Raw genomic sequence first — 23,590 nt, forward strand, 5'->3', positions numbered from 1 at the left:
AGATAGATAGATAGATAGATAGAAATATATAGACATAGATATAGATATTAATTACTAAGACTTTTAACTAAATTATTTACAGGTATAAGTTGGCTTTAGGACAGGTGTTATATTTATGCAGATGGTGAAATAAATTATTCAGAACCGGAGACAGGTAAAACAGACGGGGAAGGCAGCAAAGCCAACATTGCCAGAGGGGGCGGCTGTTATATAATCATTATATACTACACTCCCTTGTGTAGGTTGGAAAAGAAACATTGTATGTGTTTATCATATGATATTTCACTATAAGCTCCACTTGGTGTAATCATTTTTTTCTAGGTATAACTTGGAGTGCTTTGGAATTTCAAGAGGTAACATAAATGGATGCAGTTAATAAGATTTAGAAAATATATTTCATTACTATTTTTTATATTAATGCGAGTAATATAGGTTTGAGCAAAGAACAGGTGTTATCCAGTTCAGTAATGGCGCTCTTCATTTTTAATTTTCCAGGTGTCATAAACACCTCAGCAGAGTCTCTGTAACCAGTAACATGATCATGTCCCTGCCCTATTATCCCTTCACTGATCACATTGTAAACCATCCAATCTCTTACTGGTTTGGCTCCAAGCTCTATATCTGCTTCCAGAAATGCAGCCCTGACGTTGTGTGAACGTATATACTTACAAGTAGCTTTTAATTTCATGTTTGTTTCTCTGTCGCCACAACACATATTTCTCTAATCTTGTGTCTACTTACTTCATGGTCCTTCGTTCCAACATGGACTAACAAGGGGAAGCTTATATCTTGATAGATTCATTTATACAGCCATTACCATTCAAGGCTACAACACAGCCAGATCAAAAAGTCTGTTCCCTAAGGGCAACAATTATTTAGTTGAGTCTCTATAAACTGCTATAAAGACTAACATCACATAATCTGATGTTGCTTCATTGAAGACGTTGAAAGTTTGTCATGTATCAGAATGCTGATGCAGAATATTTAAGAGTTTCCGCTTATATACATTTGCAAACCATGCTAACAAAATATCACTGGCAATCTTCTAATGTAAGTCAGTTTCCTCAGTAATGCTCTGAATTGTTTTCTTTTATATTTTCATTTAGTTGAACAGATTTAAGAAATATTCAGTTCTTCTAAATCGTACTTTTATTAGGAAAAAAAGTATTTTGCATTCCGTATCTGAATCATGAAAATTTAATTTTGACTTGGCTGTCCCTTTAAATATAGTAGAATTGCAGGATCAACAAATGCATAATAAAAAGACAATGCAAAATTTCAAATGAGTAGTATTTTTTTCTAATGCAGTATGTGCATGTGTATGCATGGGTGTGTGTTCATGCGTATGAGTGTATGTTCTTGTGTATGCATATGTGTGTTCTTGTGTATGCATGTGTGTCTGTGCATGTGGTATGTGTGTGTGCTTGTGTATCCAAGTGTATGTGTGTGCTTGTGTATATATGTGTGTGTGTGCATGCGTATGTGTTTGCTTAAGTATGCATGGGTAAGTGTGTGTGTGTGCTTGTGTATCCATGTGTATGTGTGTGCTTGTGTATGCATGTGCGTGTGCGTGTGTGTGCATGTGTATATGTGTGCTTTTGTATGCATGTGTGTATGTTTATGTGTGTGCGTGTGTATGTGTGTGCTTGTGTGTGTACACGTGTATGTGTGTGCATGTTTGTGTATGCATGTGTGTGCATGCTTATGTGTGTATGTGTTCTTGTATATGCATGTGTGTGTGTGCATGGGTATCTGTGAGTGTGTGCTTGTTTATGCATGTGTGTGTGCATGCGTATGTGTGTGCTTATGTATGCATGAGTGTGTGTGCATGTGGTATGTGTGTGTGCTTGTGTATCCAAGTGTATGTGCGTGCTTGTATATATATATATATATATATATATATATATATATATATATATATACAGTATACTTTATATGTGTGTGTGCATGTGTATGTGTTTGCTTATGTTTGCATGGGTGTGTGTGCATTTGTAAGTGTGTTTGTGCATGTGTAAGTGTGTGTGTGCTTGTGTATCCATGTTAGTGATAGTATAAAATGTTTATTTAAATCAGATTGGCTGATCTCATAAATCATGTGATTATGCATTTCCCAATCAAGTGAGGGAAACTTTCACTAGTTTGTGGGTTGTTTAGGAGTATTACGTCACATTTGGTGCAAAGTGGTGAGTGGGACTTGTATAACATGCCTTAAACATGGTGCAAATAGATTTATCCAAAAAAAAGGAAGCTAGCTATATTATGTTATGTATTTCATTTTTATCTCTTTATCTACTAGTGCACCAAATTTGGAGCAATACTTCCCACCATAATTGGAGCAATAATATTGTTTAATTTAGAAAGAGTATACAATTTTAATACATGTTATATTTGCAATTATTCATGCTCAGAATAATTATACATTTACACTATATACATATAGTGGTTTAAATAAACACTGAGATGTGACAGACAACATTGTTTAGAACAATAAAAAGGAATTTAGGGACACGTAAATATGTTTGCAAAAGATTTCTCACATAACACATAAATATACAAATATGTGCAAAGATATGTGTACAAATTCTAGCATTAATAATCATTTTAAAAAACAAATAAATATGAGCTAGGCATATCATGATTTATACATTAATACAAAAACACATTAATTTATGTGGAAATATCATATATCAGTTTTTGGTATAACAAATACATAGAAAATAACTTTCTATGAGATATTATTGTTTGTTCAGGTATAAATCTAGCTATTTCTTGGACTTTAACAGATAAAAAAAAGATTAGCTTTAGAGAAATGTGCTTGTTCATGGACAGTAATAAAATGGTATAAAAAAAGTTGGAAAAAACAGAATATCCGTGACATCGATAACTCTTATTTATCAACAGTCCGATGCACATCGCTCCGTACTTGACACGCGTGTTTTTGACAGACTTTTTAATAAATAAGGGCGTCATATCTAGATTCGCTGCAGCGATGTCTGTCAAACGTATTGACTCCAGCGAATGCGTCGAGATTGATGCAATGATCAATAGGCCGAGATTGATGCAATGATCAATAAGCCCCTGTGCGTGTTATATGTGTACATACAGTTTATAAATGGGTAAACATGTGTATAGATGTGTATAAAGGCGTATATATGTGTTTATATATGTGTATATGGGTACATATGTATATACACACACACTTTTAAACCCTTCCCAGTCAAATTACCTTGATATATGAAATATCAATTTTAAACAAATTAAATATGCTTTTTATGTTTTTTTATAGAAATACATAAAATATCTTTATTCTTTATGTAGAAGAAAATATTTGTATTTTTAAAAATATTATATATATATTTATATATATAGACCTCAAGATGTTAGCATTCTTGATTCTTTTGCTTGCTTGCTAACATTTTATTTTGAAGTTGTAATAGCAGCGCAAGAATAGAAGCTGTATTAATTTAACTTGATCACAGTTAGATCTCAAGAGCGCTAATATTTTGCACTCCACTTGTAATCTAGCCAATATTGATGTAACATTGTACGGTGGAACTAAAATAACACATTGCAAAAGAATTTTTATTTTATTTTCATAAGCGCACTGCTTGTTTTGAAACAAACTCTTTAGTTTACATTTGGTGAAAAAATCTAGACCTGCAGGTGTAGGGAATTCTGATGTCAACTGCGAGAAAACGCTGAAGGAATGTCCCTGTTCAGCCTCTTCAAGGCTGTGAGACTCATTCTACAATAGAAATATAAGGAACTCTTTTAAATTTGATCTCTTGATCTCCTGATTATGATTTCAACTTTGTTTTCAGAAATCACCTTGTATGTTAAATATGTTTTACATTTTCATAAAATAAGTTTTGCCGTAATATAAATGTGCATTTTGTTGTGTAATTTAAATACAAATTTAAATGTGCGCTATTAATACCATTTTTTTTATTTTTTAAGTGCAATTCATTATGATTTTGCAACGTACATTCAATATACTTTTGAAATGCTTCTTTTATTGAACATTGTATATAAGCATCTCGCCATTGTATACGGAAATGTTGGCTACATCCATTAGTAAGATACACAAATATTAAGGTAAAATTTGCCTTTGGAAAAACCTGTAAAGGACCTTCCGATAATCTGTCCCTTAATGTGAAACACCCATGCTAAGTGCTTGAAGTCTAATGGTCCCCTGTGTATACAAATATATGTATTTACAAAGCAGTATGTTTTAGCCCCCTCTAGCAGTAAATGAATTTAAAGAGCCCTCTTCTGTCTTCATCACTAGTAACTGTTAAATCACCTGCTACCTCTTTTGATGAATAACAACTTTGCCTCCAGTTAAAAGTACTTGATGTCATCTTATCACGCTTTGCCATCAGGTAAATGAGACAGATAACAAGTTTCATCTGTGATGCCCCAGGCAGGTATCAGCAAGAACAAGAAAATCTTTTAGTGTAAGCTTACCATATGTGCCTTCTAACTGTGCTTAATGTAACATTAAACTGGCCAATCCCTTTTTGATTTGGTTCCATCTCTCAGTATCTTAAATTTTAAATAAAGAAAGGTCCTTTGGCTTTTAAACAAATTATTGTTTGCTTGTTTTGATTATGCTTAAGTAAAGACATTTCTAATTCTAATAAATAATTTGTTAATATATATGCATTTCTGTGTGTGTGTGTCCATGTCTGTGAGCGTGTGTGTGTAGTGTGTGTGTGTGTGTGTGTAGTATAGTGTGTAGTGAGTGTGTAGTATGTGTGTGTGTGTGCATGTATTTGAGAATGTGTGTGTGTGTGTGTATTGTGTAGTATGTGTGTGTGTGTGCATGTCTTTTAGCGTATTTGTGTGCAGTGTGTGTGTGTATGTCTGTGATCGTGTATGTGTGTGTGTGCATGTCTTTGAGTGTGTATGTGTGTAGTGTGTGTATGTGTGGTGCAGTGTGTGAGTGTGTGTAGTGGGTGCCTGTGTGTGTAGTGTGTAGTATGTGCGCGTGCATGTCTTTTACCGTGTATGTGTGCAGTGTGTGTGTGCATGTCTGTGAGCGTGTATGTGTGTAGTGTATGTGCATGTCTTTGAGTGTGTGTGTGTAGTATGTGCGTGTGTGCATGTCTTTTAGCGTGTATGTGTGCAGTGTGTGTGTGCATGTCTGTGAGCGTGTATGTGCGTAGTGGGTGTGTGTGTGTGCGTGTCTTTAAGCGTGTATGTGTGTAGTGTGTGTATGTGTAGTGTAGTGTGTGTGTCCATGTATGTGAGAGTGTGTGTAGTGTAGTGTGTGTGTGTAGTGTATTGTGTAGTGAGTGTGTGTGTGTAGTATGTAGTGTGTGTGCATGTTTTTTAGCGTGAATGTGTGTAGTGTGTGTATGTTCAGGTCTGTGAGCATGTATGTGTGTAGTGGGTGTGCATGTCTTTGAGCATGTGTGTGTGTGTAGTGTGTAGTATGTGTGTGTGCATGTGTTTTAGTGTGTATGTGTGCAATACATGTCTATGAGCGTGTATGTGTGTAGTGGGTGTGCATGTCTTTGAGCGTGTGTGTGTGTAGTGTGTATTTTGTGTGTGTGTGTGCATGTCTTTTAGTGTGTATGTGTGCAATGCATGTCTATGAGCGTGTATGTGTGTAGTGGGTGTGTATGTCTTTGAGCGTGTATGTGTGTAGTGTATGTGTGTGTCCATGTCTGTCAGCGTATGTGTGGTGTAGTGTGTAGTGTGTAGTGTGTGTGTCCATGTCTGTGAGCATGTGTGTGTGTATTGTAGTGTGTAGTGTGTGTGTGTGTGTAGTGTGTAGTATGTGTGTGTGCATGTCTCTGAGCATGTATGGATGTAGTGGGTGTGTGTGTGCATATCTGTGAGTGTGTATTGTAGTGTGTAGTGTGTGTGTGTGTAGTGTATTGTGTCTGAGTCCATGTCTGTGAGCGTGTGTGTGTGCATGTCTGTGAGTGTGTATTGTAGTGTGTAGTGTGTGTGTGTGTAGTGTAGTGTGTCTGAGTCCATGTCTGTGAGCGTGTGTGTAGTTGGTGTGTGTATGTCTGTGAGTGTGTATTGTAGTGTGTAGTGTGTGTGTGTGTGTGCGTGTAGTGTGTGAGTCCATGTCTGTGAGCGTGTAGTGGGTGTGTGTAAAATCTCATTATCAGTTACTAATAAGATTAAAAAAAACTAGCTCAAAGTGAAAAAGTTGTCCACCATGTCCAGTATAGGTAAAAGCATACATTCTTACTCACCTGCTGCAATTGCTCCCTACCTCCCTAAACCAGGACTAGTGTGCTAGTGAAAATGTTCAGCCCTACATATATAACTGATGAGTTTGCATTTAAAAAAAAATAAAGAAAAATTTAAAAATATTAAGAAACTTTACCTCCGACCTGATCAGCAGCAGACCTTCTTAACATAACTTTTTTGGGCCCACCGAAGGTACCACAGTAATAAGCAATAATAATGCTTTTGTGTATACTGAATTTGAGTGTATATATATATATATATGTATATATATATATATATATATATATATATATATATATATATATATACATATATAAATATATAATAGATAGATAGATATACAAAACACGGAACCTTACGTGGCGAAAATTGAGAAATCTTACTCCATTTTTACCTCGTCATAAAAGGCAGCCATAGCAGGCCTTGCGCTGAGTATGGGAACACTGTAACTCCCGAAAATGCCTACAAAAATAAACTAACACCTAACGCATGCACAATGTCTATCTACCTGTCAACCGCAATCCCCCACCGCAATAACTAATAAAGTCTATTAACCCCTATATCGGCCATCAAACCCACACCGCAAGTAATAACTAAATTATTAACCATTAAATCCGCCAACCCCAACATCGCAAACTACCTCTTAAAACGATTAACCCCTAATCCGCCATTAACCCACAATGCAATAAATCTATTCAAGTATTAACCCCTAAACCGCCATAGCCCACATAGCCTATTAAATGCATTAACCCCTAATCTGCCGCCGCCAACGTCGCTGCCACTATAATAAAGTTATTAACCCCTAAATCTAAGTCTAACCCTAACCCTAACACCCCCCTAACTTAATTATTATTTAAATAAATCTAAATAAATTTACTATTATTAACTACATTATTCCTATTTAAAACTAAATACTTACCTATAAAATAAACCCTAAGATTAATAATTACATTGTAGCTATTTTAGGATTTATTTTTATTTTACAGGCAACTTTGTATTTATTTTAACTAGGTGCAGTAGTTATTAAATAGTTATTAACTATTTAATAGCTACCTAGTTAAAATAAATACAAAATTACCTGTAAAATAAATCCTAACCTAAGTTACAATTACACCTAATAATACACTATCATTAAATAAATTAAATTAATTAACTAAAATTACCTAAAATTAAATATAATTAAATAAAATAAACTACAATAAAACCCCACTAAATTACAGAAAATAAAAAAAAATACAAGAAGTTTAAACTAATTACACCTAATCTAAGCCCCCTAATAAAATAAAAAAGCCCCCCAAAATAATAAAATTCCCTACCCTATACTAAATTACAAATAGCCCTTAAAAGGGCTTTTTGCGGGGCATTGCCCCAAAGTAATCAGTTTACCTGTAAAAAAAGAAATACAACTCCCCCAACATTAAAACCCACCACCCACACACCCAACCTTACTCTAAAACCCACCCAATCCCCCCTTAACAAAACCTAACACTACTCCCTTGAAGATCACCCTACCTTGAGTCGTCTTCACCCAGCCGGGCAGAAGTCTTCATCCGATCCGGCCAGAAGTCTTTATCGAATCCGGGCAGAAGAGGTCCTCCAGACGGGCAGAAGTCTTCATCCAAGCGCATTTTCTATCTACTTCCATCCGACGAGGAGCGGCTCCATCTTGAAGACATTAGACGTGGAGCATCCTCTTCATTCGACGTCCAACTGAAGGATGAAGGTTCCTTTAAATGACATCATCCAAGATGGCGTCCCTTCAATTCCGATTGGCTGATAGAATTCTATCAGCCAATCGGAATTAAGGTAGGAAAAATTATATTGGCTGATGCAATCAGCCAATAGGATTGAGCTTGCATTCTATTGGCTGATTGGAACAGCCAATAGAATGTGAGGTCAATCCTATTGGCTGATTGGATCAGCCAATCGGATTGAACTTCAATCCGATGAAGGTAGGATTTTTCCTACCATAATTCCGATTGTCTGATAGAATTAAGCCAATCAGAATTGAAGGGACGCCATGTTGGATGACGTCATTTAAAGGAACCTTCATTCTTCAGTTGGACGTCGAACGAAGAGGATGCTCCGCGTCGGATGTCTTCAAGATCGAGCCGCTCCTCGTCGGATGGAAGAAGATAGAAGATGCCGCTTGGATGAAGACTTCTGCCGTCTGGAGGACCTCTTCTGCCTGGATTCGATGAAGACTTCTGGCCGGATCGGATGAAGACTTCTGTTTGGCTGGGTGAAGACGACTCAAGGTAGGGTGATCTTCAAGGGGGTAGTGTTAGGTTTTTTTAAGGGGGGATTGGGTGTGTTTTAGAGTAAGGTTGGGTGTGTGGGTGGTGGGCTTTAATGTTGGGGGGTTGTATTTCTTTTTTTACAGGTAAAAGAGCTGATTACTTTGGGGCAATGCCCTGCAAAAAGCCCTTTTAAGGGCTATTTGTAATTTAGTATAGGGTAGGGAATTTTATTATTTTGGGGGCTTTTTTATTTTATTTGGGGGCTTAGATTAGGTGTAATTAGTTTAAACTTCTTGTAATTTTTTTTGTTTTCTGTAATTTAGTGTTTGTTTTTTTTGTAGTTTATTTGATTTAATTGTATGAAATGGTAGGTAATTGTAGTTAATTAATTTAATTTATTTAATGATAGTATAATGTTAGGTGTAATTGTAACTTAGGTTAGGATTTATTTTACAGGTAATTTTGTATTTATTTTAACTAGGTAGCTATTAAATAGTTAATAACTATTTAATAGCTATTGTACATAGTTAAAATAAATACAAAATTGCCAGTAAAATAAAAATAAATCCTAAAATAGCTACAATGTAATTATTAATTATATTGTAGCTATCTTAGGGTTTATTTTATAGGTAAGTATTTAGTTTTAAATAGGAATAATTTAGTTAACCCCTTAACGACCGAGGACGTGCAGGGTACGTCCTCTTAAAAAAGTCACTTAACGACTAAGGACGTACCCTGCACTTCCTCAGTTTGGAAAGCAGCTGGAAGCGATCCTGATCACTTCCAGCTGCTTTCTGGTTATTGTAGGATGCCTCGATATCTCTGCACCGGACATCAATGGCCGCATTCATTGGTGGGAGCTGAAGTGGGAGGCAGGTGGGCGGCCATCAATGGCTTCTTAGTCAGAGAGGGGGGCGGGATCGTGCGTGCACAGGGGGCAGCGGGCGGGTGTGTGCACGGCGAAGGAGCGGGTGGGAACCACTTACACTACAGAAACTTTTTTATATAATGGGGAGAAAGGAGGGATAAAATCCCTGATGAAAGTTATCTAAGTGATCTAGGAGGGGCTGGGGGATTGATCTTGGGGGGGAAGCTACACTGCAGAGAAAACTAAAATAAATTAAAAAAAAAAAACATTTTTATTTGACAGACAGCTGCCAGTACCCAAGATGGCCCCCAATAAGGCAGAGGGGGAGAGTTAGAGAGCTGTTTTGGGGGGATCAGGGAGGTTGAGGGCTAAGGGGTGGATACTACACAGAAGCATATGTAAATATGCTATAAAAAAAAAGATACCTTTTAGTACTGGCAGACTTTGGTGGGGGACAATTGTGGGGTGGTAGAGGGAAGAGAGCTCTTTGGGAGGGATCAGAGGGTGTGAAGTGTCAGGTGGGAGGCTGATCTCTACATTAAAGCTAAAATTAACCCTGCAAGCTCCCTACAAGCTACCTAATTAACCCCTTCACTGCTGGGCATAATTTACGTGTTGTGCGCAGTGGCATTTAGCGGCCTTCTAATTACCAAAAAACAACACCAAAGCCATATATGTCTGCTATTTCTGAACAAAGGGGATCACAGAGAAGCATTTACAACCATTTGTGCCATAATTGCACAAGCTGTTTGTAAATAATTTCAGGGAGAAACCTAAAGTTTGTGAAAAAGTTGACAATTTTTTTTTTTTAATATGATCGCATTTGCCGGTGAAATGGTGGCATGAAATATACCAGAATGGGCCTAGATCAATACTTGGGGTTGTCTACTACACTACACTAAAGCTAAAATTAACCATACAAGCTCCCTAATTAACCCCTGCACTGCTGAGCATAATACATGTGTGGTGCGCAGCGGCATTTAGCGGACTTCTAATTACCAAAAGCAACGTCAAAGCCATATATGTCTGCTATTTCTGAACAAAGGAGATCCCAGAGAAGCATTTACAACCATTTGTGCCATAATTGCACAAAATGTTTGTAAATGATTTCAGTGAGAAACCTAAAATTTGGAAAAAAAATTACGTTTTTTTTTATTTGATCGCATTTGGCGGTGAAATGGTGCAATGAAATATACCAAACTGGGCCTAGATCAATACTTGGGGTTGTCTACTACACTACACTAAAGCTAAAACTACCCCAAAAAGCTCCCTACATGTTCCCTAATTAACCCCTTCACTGCTGGGCATTATACACGTGTGGTGCGCAGTGGCTTTTAGCGGCCTTCTAATTATCAAAAAGCAACGTCACAGCCATATATATCTGCTATTTCTGAACAAAGGGGATCCCAGAGAAAAATTTACAACCATTTATGACATAATTGCACAGGCTGTTTGTAAATAATTTCAGTGAGAAACCTAAAGTTTGTGAAAAAATTTGTGAAAAAGTGAATGATTTTTTTTATTTGATCGCATTTGGTGGTGAAATGGTGGCATGAAATATACCAAAATGGGCCTAGATCAATACTTTGGGATGTCTTCTAAAAAAATATATACATGTCAATGGATATTCAGGGATTGCTGAAAGATATCAGTTTTCCAATGTAACTAGCGCTAATTTTGAAAAAAAAAGGGTTTGGAAATAGCAAAGTGCTACTCATATTTATGGCCCTATAACTTGCAAAAAAAAGCAAAGAGCATGTAAACATTGGGTATTTCTAAACTCTGGACAAAATTTAGAAACTATTTAGCATGGGTGTTTTTTGGTGGTTGTAGATGTGTCACAGATTTTGGGGGTCAAAGTTAGAAAAAGTGTGTTTTTTCCATTTTTTCCTTTTTTTTTATAGTAAATGATAAGATATGATGAAAATAATGATATATTTAGAAAGTCCATTTAATGGCGAGAAAAACGGTATATAATATGTGTGGGTACAGTAAACGAGTAAGAGGAAATTTACAGCTAAACACAAACACAGCAGAAATGTAAAAATAGTCCTGGTCCCAAACGGACAGAAAATGGAAAAGTGCTGTGGTCATTAAGGGGTTAATAATAGTACATTTATTTAGATTTATTTAAATAATAATTAAGTTAGGGGGTGTTAGGGTTAGACTTAGGTTTATGGGTTAATAACTTTATTATAGTGACGGTGACGTTGACTGCGGCAGATTAGGGGTTAATACATTTAATAGGCTATGTTGGCTATGGCGGTTTAGGGGTTAATACTTGAATAGGTTTATTGCATTGTGGATTAATGGCAGATTAAGGGTTAATAGTTTTAACAGGTAGTTTGTTATGTTGGGGTTGGCGGATTTAGGGGTTAATAATTTAGTTATTACTTGCGGTGTGGGTTTGATGGCGGATTTAGGGGTTAATAGCTTAAATAGGCATATTGCATTGTGGGGGGTTGTCGGTCTAGTTGTTAATACATTTAATATTAGTAATGAGAGGGGGGGATTGCAGATATAGGGGTTTTTACGTGTTGGGCTTATTTTTGGGAGGCATGTTAGACTTTTAAGGGAGATTTGTTATTTTCTGTACTTTTTTTAGGTGCCGGCAGTTTCTAAAGTGCCGTAAGTCACTAGCGACTCCAGAAATTTGTATTTACGCTCATTTCTTGACATCGCTAGTTTATCCGACTTACGGCACAGTGTTGGTTATGCAAAACTGGGGAATGGGTAATAAAGGGATTATCTATCTTTTAAAACAATAAAAATTCTGGAGTAGACTGTCCCTTTAACCCTTGACCAGTCTGGGTGCAAAGCCCATAGGGAAAACAAAATAATAACTAACACAACACACAGAATGTCTGGCACTCTCTTGCAAACATACAGCAAGATTAAAAGCAAAGATGGAAGATTTAGAAACAGCATTTGGCCAAACAGTTTATATGGATATGAAGCCCAAAAATGTATTTTGTGATTCAGACTTGGGAGTAGATTTATTAAATGTCGTACGGACATGATCAGCTGTAGTGGATCATGTCCACTCAACATCGCTAAATTCCGACAGCATACGCATATTTCTAGTGAAATGCTTGTGCAATGCTGCCCCCTGCACATTCGCGCCCGCTAGCAGGGGGTGTAAATCATCCCGATCGTATCTGATCGAGATGATTGCTGTCCGCCACCTCAGAGGTGGCAGATGAGTTAAGGGGCAGCTGCTTCTTAACTTTTGTTTCCGGCGAGCCTGAAGGCTCGCGCGAAACAGCTGCATTTGCAGCTTAATAAATCGTCCCCAGAGCATACAATTTTATAAAAGTTTCCAATTTACTTATATTATTATATTTGCTTCATTCCCATGATATTCTGTGTTGAAGAGATATCTAAGTAGGCATATGGAGCACTAGATGGCAGGAAAAAGTGCTGCCCTCTAGTGCTCTTGCAAAGGATAACATTCCTGCAACATTACTGCCATATAGTGCTCCAGAAATAGGCTGCCTCCTAAACTTATGTCTCTGCTTTTCAACAAAAAATACCAAGAGACCTAACAAAAATTGGAAATACATTCAAATTACAAAGCTGGTTAAAATTGTATTCTCTATCTGAATCATGAAAGAAAAATATTTGGTTTCATATCCCTTTAAGCTCAGGTTTCCACCTACAGCAACACAATGCATTCTTTCAATCAAACAAACTGAGATACAAACAAGGGTGCACAGACCTTATGTAATTTACCAAGACATAGAAATGGACTGCACAGTAAAACTGGACTGGATATCCATCCTATGTAATATGATATTATGTAACCAGTAAGTTAGTTATCAAAAACTCCACCTCCCCATGCCCCATGCTTCACCTGGAGCAATATAAGACCTATCTCCTTCCTTGCTAACCCGTGTCACTAACTGTCTTTCTCACATCTCTTCACTATCTAAAGCTAAATCTCTCCAGAAATGAGCTCCTTATTTTCCCCCCTTCTTCCAAAATCTCCAACCCCATTCTCTCTATAACTGTCGACAACTCCATCATTACCCCTACCCCGCATGCCCGATGTCTTGGGGTCACACTTGACTCAGATCTTTCTTTCACTCCTCACATTCAGTGATTGGGGTATATTTATCAATGTGCGAGAGGACATGATACGAAGTAGCGTATCATGTCCACTGCACATCGATAAATGCAGACAGCATACGCTGACGTAATTTATCATGCAGCAGTATTCCTTGTGAACTGCTGGTGCAATACTGCCCCCTGCAGATTTGCGGTTGCAAGCAGGGGGTGTCAATCAACCCAATCGTATTTGATCGGGGTAATTTCTGTCCGCCGCCTCAGAGCAAGCAGACAAATTATGGAGAAGCGGTCTTTAGACCGCAGCTTCATAACTTCTGTTTCCGGTGAGCCTGAAGGCTCGCCAGAAAAACAAGGGGCCTTAAGCTCCATACAGAGTTTGATAAATATGCCCCAATGGCTAAATCCTGCCGATTCCACCTTAAAAACATCTCTAAAATTAGACATTTCCTTACACAAGACACAACTAAGATTTTAATCCACTCTCTCATCCTTCCCCATCTCAATTACTGCAACTCTGTCCTCAATGGCCTCCCCAGCTGCCGCCTAGTGCCTTTACAATCCATAATGAATGTTTCTGCCAGGCTCATCTTCCTTACACATTGCTCTTCCTCTGTTGCACCTCTGCCAATCCTTTCACTGGCTTCCTCTTGCCTCCAGGCTTAAACACAAAAATCTCACTCTGACATACAAAGCAGTCAACTGCACTGCTCCCCCCTATATCTCAGACCTTGTTTCCAGATACTCTCCCTCCCATCCCCTTCGCTCTGCTCATGACCTCCTACTCTCCTCCCTCTCTTGTTACTTCCTCACACTCCCATTTACAGGACTTCTCCAGATTGGCTCCCATCTTGTGGAACACTCTGCCTCGCTCCACAAGACTCTTCCTTAGTTTTAAAAGCTTCAAGCGCTCCCTAAAGACTCTACTGTTCAGGGATGCATACAACCTATGCTAACCTTTCTTTATACCAGTTCCTCTCCTCCATTGCTATCCCCTTGAATCCCCTTAGAATGTAAGCCTAAGAGTCCAGCTGTTTGTAGATCACCTTCTTTACAGCTGACTACAACAGTGCGATTCTTGGCAGGGCCCTCTACCCGTTTGATCCCTATAAAAGTTTCCTCATATTCTGTCTATGTTTATAGTACTGCGGAATTTGTTGGCGCTCTACAACTAACCGACAATAATAATAATAACCATTCAGCATATTTGTACTCTATGGGGCTGATTTAACAAGCTCCTTCAGGCTTGACAGAGACAGGAGTTAAGAAGCAGCGGTCTTAAGACCGATGCTCCCCTTCTCGTCCACCACCTATGAGGTGGCGGACAGCAATTTGCCTGATCACAAACGATCGGGTTGATTGACACCCCCTGCTAGCGGCTGATTGGCCGCAAATCTGCAGGGGGCTGCATTGCACAAGCATTTCACAAGGAATGCTTGTGCAATGATAAATGCCGACAGCGTATACTGTCTGCATTTATTGATGTCTGGCGGTCATGATCGCTACAGGGGATCATGTCCGGCAGACACATGATAAATAGGCCCCTATGTCTGGTTAAACTTTTCTTAAATATTGTACCCCCAACAATCAGATTTTCATTTCCAGCCCTATTTAAAATGAAGCATACAGGTAAATCTGCATAAAATACAGTCACTCACTCAGTAGCAGACCTACACAACAGAGGGCCCTGAGGCAGGTGTTTTTTTGGGCCCCCCCCATAGGTAACTCAGTAGTAAGAAATACTAATACACATGCTGCTCCATATAATGATTTTTAGGATAGATAGATAGATAGATAGATAGATAGATAGATAGACTTGCAACCTGCACTGATATAAGGCTTCCCTGCATTAGGATTGTACAAATTCTGCATACACCGATTGTACAGGGAGTGCAGAATTATTAGGCAAGTTGTATTTTTGAGGATTAATTTTATTATTGAACAACAACCATGTTCTCAATGAACCCAAAAAACTAATTAATATCAAAGCTGAATAATTTTGGAAGTAGTTTTTAGTTTGTTTTTAGTTATAGCTATTTTAGGGGGATATCTGTGTGTGCAGGTAACTATTACTGTGCATAATTATTAGGCAACTTAACAAAAAACAAATATATACCCATTTCAATTATTTATTTTTACCAGTGAAACCAATATAACATCTCAACATTCACAAATATACATTTCTGACATTCAAAAACAAAACAAAAACAAATCAGTGACCAATATAGCCACCTTTCTTTGCAAGGACACTCAAAAGCCTGCCATCCATGGATTCTGTCAGTGTTTTGATCTGTTCACCATCAACATTGCTTGCAGCAGCAACCACAGCCTCCCAGACACTGTTCAGAGAGGTGTACTGTTTTCCCTCCTTGTAAATCTCACATTTGATGATGGACCACAGGTTCTCAATGGGGTTCAGATCAGGTGAACAAGGAGGCCATGTCATTAGATTTTCTTCTTTTATACCCTTTCTTGCCAGCCACGCTGTGGAGTACTTGGACGCGTGTGATGGAGCATTGTCCTGCATGAAAATCATGTTTTTCTTGAAGGATGCAGAGTTCTTCCTGTACCACTGCTTGAAGAAGGTGTCTTCCAGAAACTGGCAGTAGGACTGGGAGTTGAGCTTGACTCCATCCTCAACCCGAAAAGGCCCCACAAGCTCATCTTTGATGATACCAGCCCAAACCAGTACTCCACCTCCACCTTGCTGGCGTTTGAGTCGGACTGGAGCTCTCTGCCCTTTACCCAATCCAGCCACGGGCCCCATCCATCTGGCCCATCAAGACTCACTCTCATTTCATCAGTCCATAAAACCTTAGAAAAATCAGTCTTGAGATATTTCTTGGCCCAGTCTTGACGTTTCAGCTTGTGTGTCTTGTTCAGTGGTGGTCGTCTTTCAGCCTTTCTTACCTTGGCCATGTCTCTGAGTATTGCACACCTTGTGCTTTTGGGCACTCCAGTCATGTTGCAGCTCTGAAATATGGCCAAACTGGTGGCAAGTGGCATCTTGGCAGCTGCACGCTTGACTTTTCTCAGTTCATGGGCAGTTATTTTGCGCCTTGGTTTTTCCACACGCTTCTTGCGACCCTGTTGACTATTTTGAATGAAACGCTTGATTGTTCGATGATCACGCTTCAGAAGCTTTGCAATTTTAAGAGTGCTGCATCCCTCTGCAAGATATCTCACTATTTTTGACTTTTCTGAGCCTGTCAAGTCCTTCTTTTGACCCATTTTGCCAAAGGAAAGGAAGTTGCCTAATAATTATGCACACCTGATATAGGGTGTTGATGTCATTAGACCACATCCCTTCTCATTCCAGAGATGCACATCACCTAATATGCTTAATTGGTAGTAGGCTTTCGAGCCTATACAGCTTGGAGTAAGACAACATGCATAAAGAGGATGATGTGGTCAAAATACTCATTTGCCTAATAATTCTGCACTCCCTGTATACACTGGCTGCTAAGGGCCCCTTCCAACACTTGGGCTCTGGTGCCACTGCACCTGCTGCACCAATCGTAGTTCCGCTATTCATAACCACATGAAACAGCATAAATAACACACCTATGTGCTCACGTACACATCACTTTCCCAGATTATTTCAGAGCATAATGTAGAATTGCAATTTTTCAAAATAAAAGTCTGGAATCTAATCATATAATTGTAAAAAAGAGATAATTGCAGTTGCAGTTAAAGGGACAGTTCACCCAAACATTTTCTCCCATATAAATTGTCCCCAATGTTCCATTTTGCCTGCTGGAGTGTATTTCATTGTTTACAAGTAGCTCCTTTACCCCTATTTTCACCTTTGAAATAGCTGATTTAGCTTGTGGTTTCCCAACCTATACCTAAAGTTTTGATACTGGAGTATATGCTATTGAAAAGCCTAAGTAAACACAGCCAGCAGAATAGATTACACTCACAGTGGGGTGCAGGATAGTTAAGTAATAAAATGATAATTTTCCATTATTCTCTCTATGTATTGAGGTTTAGTTTTCCAGACAAATATAAGATAAATAAGCAAGTGTGTGTACATAAAGTGATAACATAATGAGATCTGATATTACCTGAAGCTCAACCCATTGTAAAAGGCTGTGGTTTAAAAGCACAAAACCAGCTAATTTATATAGACAAATAAACCTGAAAATGCAATTTCTCATAAATGTTATACTCTGCAGCTGGTATAACAAGTCATTGGAAATACATTCATATAAAAACAATTTTACAGTGTACTGTCCCTTTAACTAATTCTTTTGATTTTGATCATAAATCTTTTCATAGATTGGAGCACCTCTGTTGTGCTCCTCCTCAACCCTGTAGCAGGAGATGAAACCCTGAGGGTATAGGTAATGAGGGATCCTCAATCTAAATGACTTATAAATATGAGCATCAAACTAGGAAGATTAGGTATTTCCAAAAATGTCAGAAGTAGAAATGTGCATGGGCGAAACATATGTTTTGCTTGAAAGATTCATTTAGATGAGTGGCGAGATGTCTACCAATAGAAGTAATGAGAGCTCTTAGGTAAAAGTTTCTAAATGAGGGTGAAGTATAAAGAGTAACGGCTAGATTAGAGTTCTGCGGCCAAAGGGGTGCGTTAGCTACGCATGCTTTTTTCCCCCCGCACCTTTTAAAATACAGCTGGTATTTAGAGTTCATAGAAGGGCTGCGTTAGGCTCCAAAAAAGGGAGCGTAGAGCATATTTACCGCCACTGCAACTCTAAATACCAGCGTTGCTTACAGACGCGGCCAGCTTCAAAAACGTGCTCGTGCACGATTCCCCCATAGAAAACAATGGGCTGTTTGAGCTGAAAAAAAAACCTAACACCTGCAAAAAAGCAGCTTTAAAGGGACATGAAACCCAATTTATTTTTTCGTGATTTAGAAAGAGCATGCCATTTTAAACAATTTTCTAATTTACTTCTATTATCTAATTTGCTTCATTCTCTTGATATCACTTGCTGAAAAGCATATCTAGATATATGCTCAGTAGCTGCTGATTGGTTACTGCACTTAAAGGCCTTGTGTGATTGGCTTACATATGTGCATGCTATTTTTTCAACAAAGGATATCTAAAGAATTGAGCAAATTAGATAATAGAAGTAAATTAGAAAGTTGTTTAAAATTGCATGCCCTATCTGAATCATGAAAGTTTAATTTTGGCTAGACTGTCCCTTTAAGCTCCTAACGCAGCCCCATTGTTTCCTATGGGGAAACACTTCCTAAGTCTGCACCTAACACCCTAACATGTACCCCGAGTCTAAACACCCCTAACCTTAGGCTTATTAACCCAAAATCTCGCCGCCCCCCGCTATCGCTGACCCCTGCATATTATTATTAACCCCTAATCTGCCGCTCCATACACCACCGCAAACATACGTTATCCCTATGTACCCCTAATCTGCTGCCCCTAACACAGCCGACCCCTATGGTATATTTATTAACCCCTAATCTGCCGCCCCCAATGTTGCCTCCACCTACCTACAATAATTAACCCCTAATCTGCCGACCGGATCTCACCGCTACTCTAATAAATGTATTAACCCCTAAAGCTAAGGTCTAACCCTAACACCCCGCTAAGTTAAATATAATTTAAATCTAACGAAATAAATTAACTCTTATTAAATAAATTATTCCTATTTAAAGCTAAATACTTACCTGTAAAATAAACCCTAATATAGCTACAATATAAATTATAATTATATTGTAGCTATTTTAGGATTAATATTTATTTTACAGGCAACTTTGTATTTATTTTAACCAGGTACAATAGCTATTAAATAGTTAATAACTATTTAATAGTTACCTAGTTAAAATAATTACCAAATGATCTGTAAAATAAATCCTAACCTAAGTTACAATTAAACCTAACACTACACTATCAATAAATAAATTAAATTAAATACCTACAATTATCTACAATTAAACCTAACACTACACTATCAATAAATTAATTAAATACAATACCTACAAATAAATACAATGAAATAAACTAAAGTACAAAAAATAAAAAAGAACTAAGTTACAAAAAATAAAAAAATATTTACAAACATTAGAAAAATATTACAACAATGTTTAAACTAATTACACCTACTCTAAGCCCCCTAATAAAATAAGAAAAAGCCCCCCAAAATAAAAAAATGCCCTACCCTATTCTAAAATTAAAATAGAACAGCTCTTTTACCTTACCAGCCCTGAAAAGGGCCCTTTGCGGGGCATGCCCCCAAAGAATTCAGCTCTTTTGCCTGTAAAAAAAAACATACAATACCCCCCCCAACATTACAACCCCACCACCCACATACCCCTAATCTAACCCAAACCCCCCTTAAATAAACCTAACACTAAGCCCCTGAAGATCTTCCTACCTTATCTTCACCACGCCGGGTTCACCGATCGATCCAGAAGAGCCTCTGATGTCTTGATCCAAGCGGGAGCTGAAGAGGTCCATGATCCGGCTGAAGTCTTCTATCAAGCGGCATCTTCAATCTTCTTTCTTCCGGATCCATGTTCATCCCGCCGACGCGGAACATCCATCTTCACCTATGACCTTCCCGACGAATGACGGTTCCTTTAAGGGACGTCATCCAAGATGGCGTCCCTCGAATTCCGATTGGCTGATAGGATTCTATCAGCCAATCGGAATTAAGGTAGGAAAATTCTGATTGTCTGATGGAATCAGCCAATCAGCATCAAGTTCAATCCGATTGCTGATTCGATCAGCCAATCAGATTGGGCTCGCATTCTATTGGCTGTTCCGATCAGCCAATAGAATGCGAGCTCAATCTGATTGGCTGATCGGATCAGCCAATCGTATTGAACTTGATTCTGATTGGCTGATTCCATCAGCCAATCAGAATTTTCTTACCTTAATTTCTGATTGGCTGATAGAATCCTATCAGCCAATCGGAATTCCGAGGGACGCCATCTTGGATGACGTCCCTTAAAGGAACCGTCATTCGTCGGGAAGTCGTCGGTGAAGATGGATGTTCCGCGTCGGCGGGATGAACATGGATCCGGAAGAAAGAAGATTGAAGATGCCGCTGATAGAAGACTTCAGCCCGATCATGGACCTCTTCAGCTCCCGCTTGGCATGAAGACTTCAGCCCGATCATGGACCTCTTCAGCTCCCGCTTGGATGAAGACTTCAGTCGGATCATGGACATCTTCAGCCCCCCCGCTTGGGCTTGGATCAAGACATCGGAGGAGCTCTTCTGGATCGATCGGTGAACCCGGCGAGGTGAAGACAAGGTAGGGAGATCTTCAGGGGCTTAGTGTTAGGTTTATTTAAGGGGGGTTTGGGTTAGATTAGGGGTATGTGGGTGGTGGGTTGTAATGTTGGAGGGGGGTATTGCATGTTTTTTTTTACAGGCAAAAGAGCTGAATTCTTTGGGGCATGCCCCGCAAAGGGCCCTTTTCAGGGCTGGTAAGGTAAAAGAGCTTTTCTATTTAATTTTAGAATAGGGTAGGGCATTTTTTTTATTTTGGGGGTCTTTCTTATTTTATTAGGGGGCTTAGAGTAGGTGTAATTAGTTTAAAATTGTTGTAATATTTTTCTAATGTTTGTAAATATTTTTTTATTTTTTGTAACTTAGTTCTTTTTTATTTTTGTACTTTAGTTAGTTTATTTAATTGTATTTATTTTGTAGGTATTGTATTTAATTAATTTATTGATAGTGTAGTGTTAGGTTTAATTGTAGATAATTGTAGGTATTTTATTTAATTAATTTATTGATAGTGCAGTGTTAGGTTTAATTGTAACTTAGGTTATGATTTATTTTACAGGTAATTTTGTAATTATTTTAACTAGGTAGCTATTAAATAGTTATTAACTATTTAATAGCTAATGTACCTGGTTAAAATAATACAAAGGTTGCCTGTAAAATAAATATTAATCCTAAAATAGCTACAATATAATTATTATTTATATTGTAGCTATATTAGGGTTTATTTTACAGGTAAGTATTTAGCTTTAAATAAGAATAATTTATTTAATAAGAGTTAATTATTTCGTTAGATAAAAATTATTTTTAACTTAGGGGAGTGTTAGGGGTTAGGGTTAGAATTAGCTTTAGGGGTTAAAAAAATTATTAGAGTAGCGGTGAGCTCCGGTCGGCAGATTAGGGGTTAATGCTTGAAGTTAGGTGTCGGCGATGTTAGGGAGGGCAGATTAGGGGTTAATACTATTTATTATAGGGTTATTGAGGCGGGAGTGAGGCGGATTAGAGGTTAATACATTTATTATAGTAGCGGTGCGGCGCGGTCCGGTCGGCAGATTAGGGGTTATTAAGTGTAGGTAGGTGGCGGCGACGTTGGGGGCGGCAGATTAGGGGTTAATAAATATTATGTAGGTGTCGGCGGTATTAGGGGCAGCAGATTAGGGGTACATAGGGATAACGTAAGGTGGCGGCGGTGTACGGAGCGGTAGATTAGGGTTAAACATTTTTAATAGAGTGGCGGCGATGTGGGGGGCCCTCGGTTTAGGGGTACATAGGTAGTTTATGGGTGTTAGTGTACTTTAGAGCACAGTAGTCTAAGAGCTTTATAACCCGGCGTTAGCCCAGAAAGCTGTTAAATACTGACTTTTTTCTGCGGCTGGAGTTTTGTCGTTAGATTTCTTACGCTCACTTCAGCCAAGACTCTAAATACCGGCGTTAGAAAGATCCCATTGAAAAGATAGGATACGCAAATGGCGTAGGGGATCTGCGGTATGGAAAAGTCGCGGCTTCAATTGAGCGTTAGACCCTTTCCTGACTGACTTCAAATACCAGCGGGCGGTAAAAAACCAGCGTTAGGAGCCTCTAACGCTGGTTTTGACGGCTAACCGCCAAACTCTAAATCTAGGCCACTGTGTTTTCATGGTAAAAAAATGGCTTCATAGAATTTCACCAGGGAAATAGATTCATATAGAATCTCACCAGCCCAGAGAGCTTTAGTGAATCAGACCATTGGTTTGAGGAAGTTAGTATTAGCTGCTTATAGTTTACTGACCCATCACAGAACTAACAGCACTGTATGATACAATGTATTACTATGGGCAAAAGAGTGAGAAAGAACGCAGGAGGGCAGGATAGGATGCCAGCTAAAAAAATGAGTTTTGGTCCCTTTCGGCTAGATAAAACGAGTTTTGCGGTAACAGGGGGTGCGGTGCTAACTTGCACGTTATTGTCACGCTCACTTACCAAAGTGCTGATATACAGGTTTTCCTAAACCCGACGTTAAAAGACAAGAAGTGAGCGTAGAGCAAAATTGAGCTCCATACCGCACTCCAATACCAGCGCTGCTTAAGGTCAGCGGTGAGCTGGTTGTACGTGCTCGTGCACGATTTCCCCATAAACATCAATTGGGAGAAGCCGGCTGAAAAAAAGTCTTACACCTGCAAAAAAGCAGCGTAAAGCGTCCGTAACGCAGCCCCATTGATTCCTATGGGGAAACAAAAGTTTATGTTTACACCTAACACCTTAACATGAACCCCGAGTCTAAACACCCCTAATCTTACACTTATTAACCCCTAATCTGCCGCCCCCAACGTCGCTGCCACTATATTAAATTTATTAACCCCTAAGTCTAACCCTAACACCCCCAACTTATATATAATTAAAATAAACTAATAATTCCTATCATTAACTAAATAATACCTATTTAAAACTAAATACTTAGCTGTATAAATAAACCCTAAGCTAGCTACATTAATAACTAATAGTTACATTGTGTCTAGCTTAGGTTTATTTTTATTTTACAGGAAGTTTGTATTTATTTTAACTAGGTAGAATAGTTACTAAATGTATTTAATTTTAGTGTAAGGTTAGGTGTTAGTGTAACTCAGGTTAGGTTTTATTTTACAGGTAAATTTGTATTTATTTTAGCTAGGTAGTTAGTAAATAGTTAATAACTATTTAGTAACTATTCTACCTAGTTAAAATAAATTACAAACTTGCCTGTAAAATAAAAATAAACCCTAGGGGTTAATAAAAAAAAAAACCCTAAGGGTTAATAAATTTATTTAGTGTTTGCGATGCGGGCGAGGGCCTCGGTTAGGGGTTAATAGGTAGTTTATGGGTGTTAGTGTACTTTTTAACGCTTTAGTTATGAGTTTTATGCTACAGCTCTCTGTAGTGTAAAACTCATAACTACTGACTTTAGAATGTGTTACGAATCTTGCGGGATAGGCTGTACCGCTCACTTTTTTGGCCTAAAAAAAAAAAAA

This window comes from Bombina bombina, chromosome 4 (genome assembly GCF_027579735.1).
Source record: "Bombina bombina isolate aBomBom1 chromosome 4, aBomBom1.pri, whole genome shotgun sequence".
Lineage (NCBI taxonomy): Eukaryota > Metazoa > Chordata > Amphibia > Anura > Bombinatoridae > Bombina > Bombina bombina.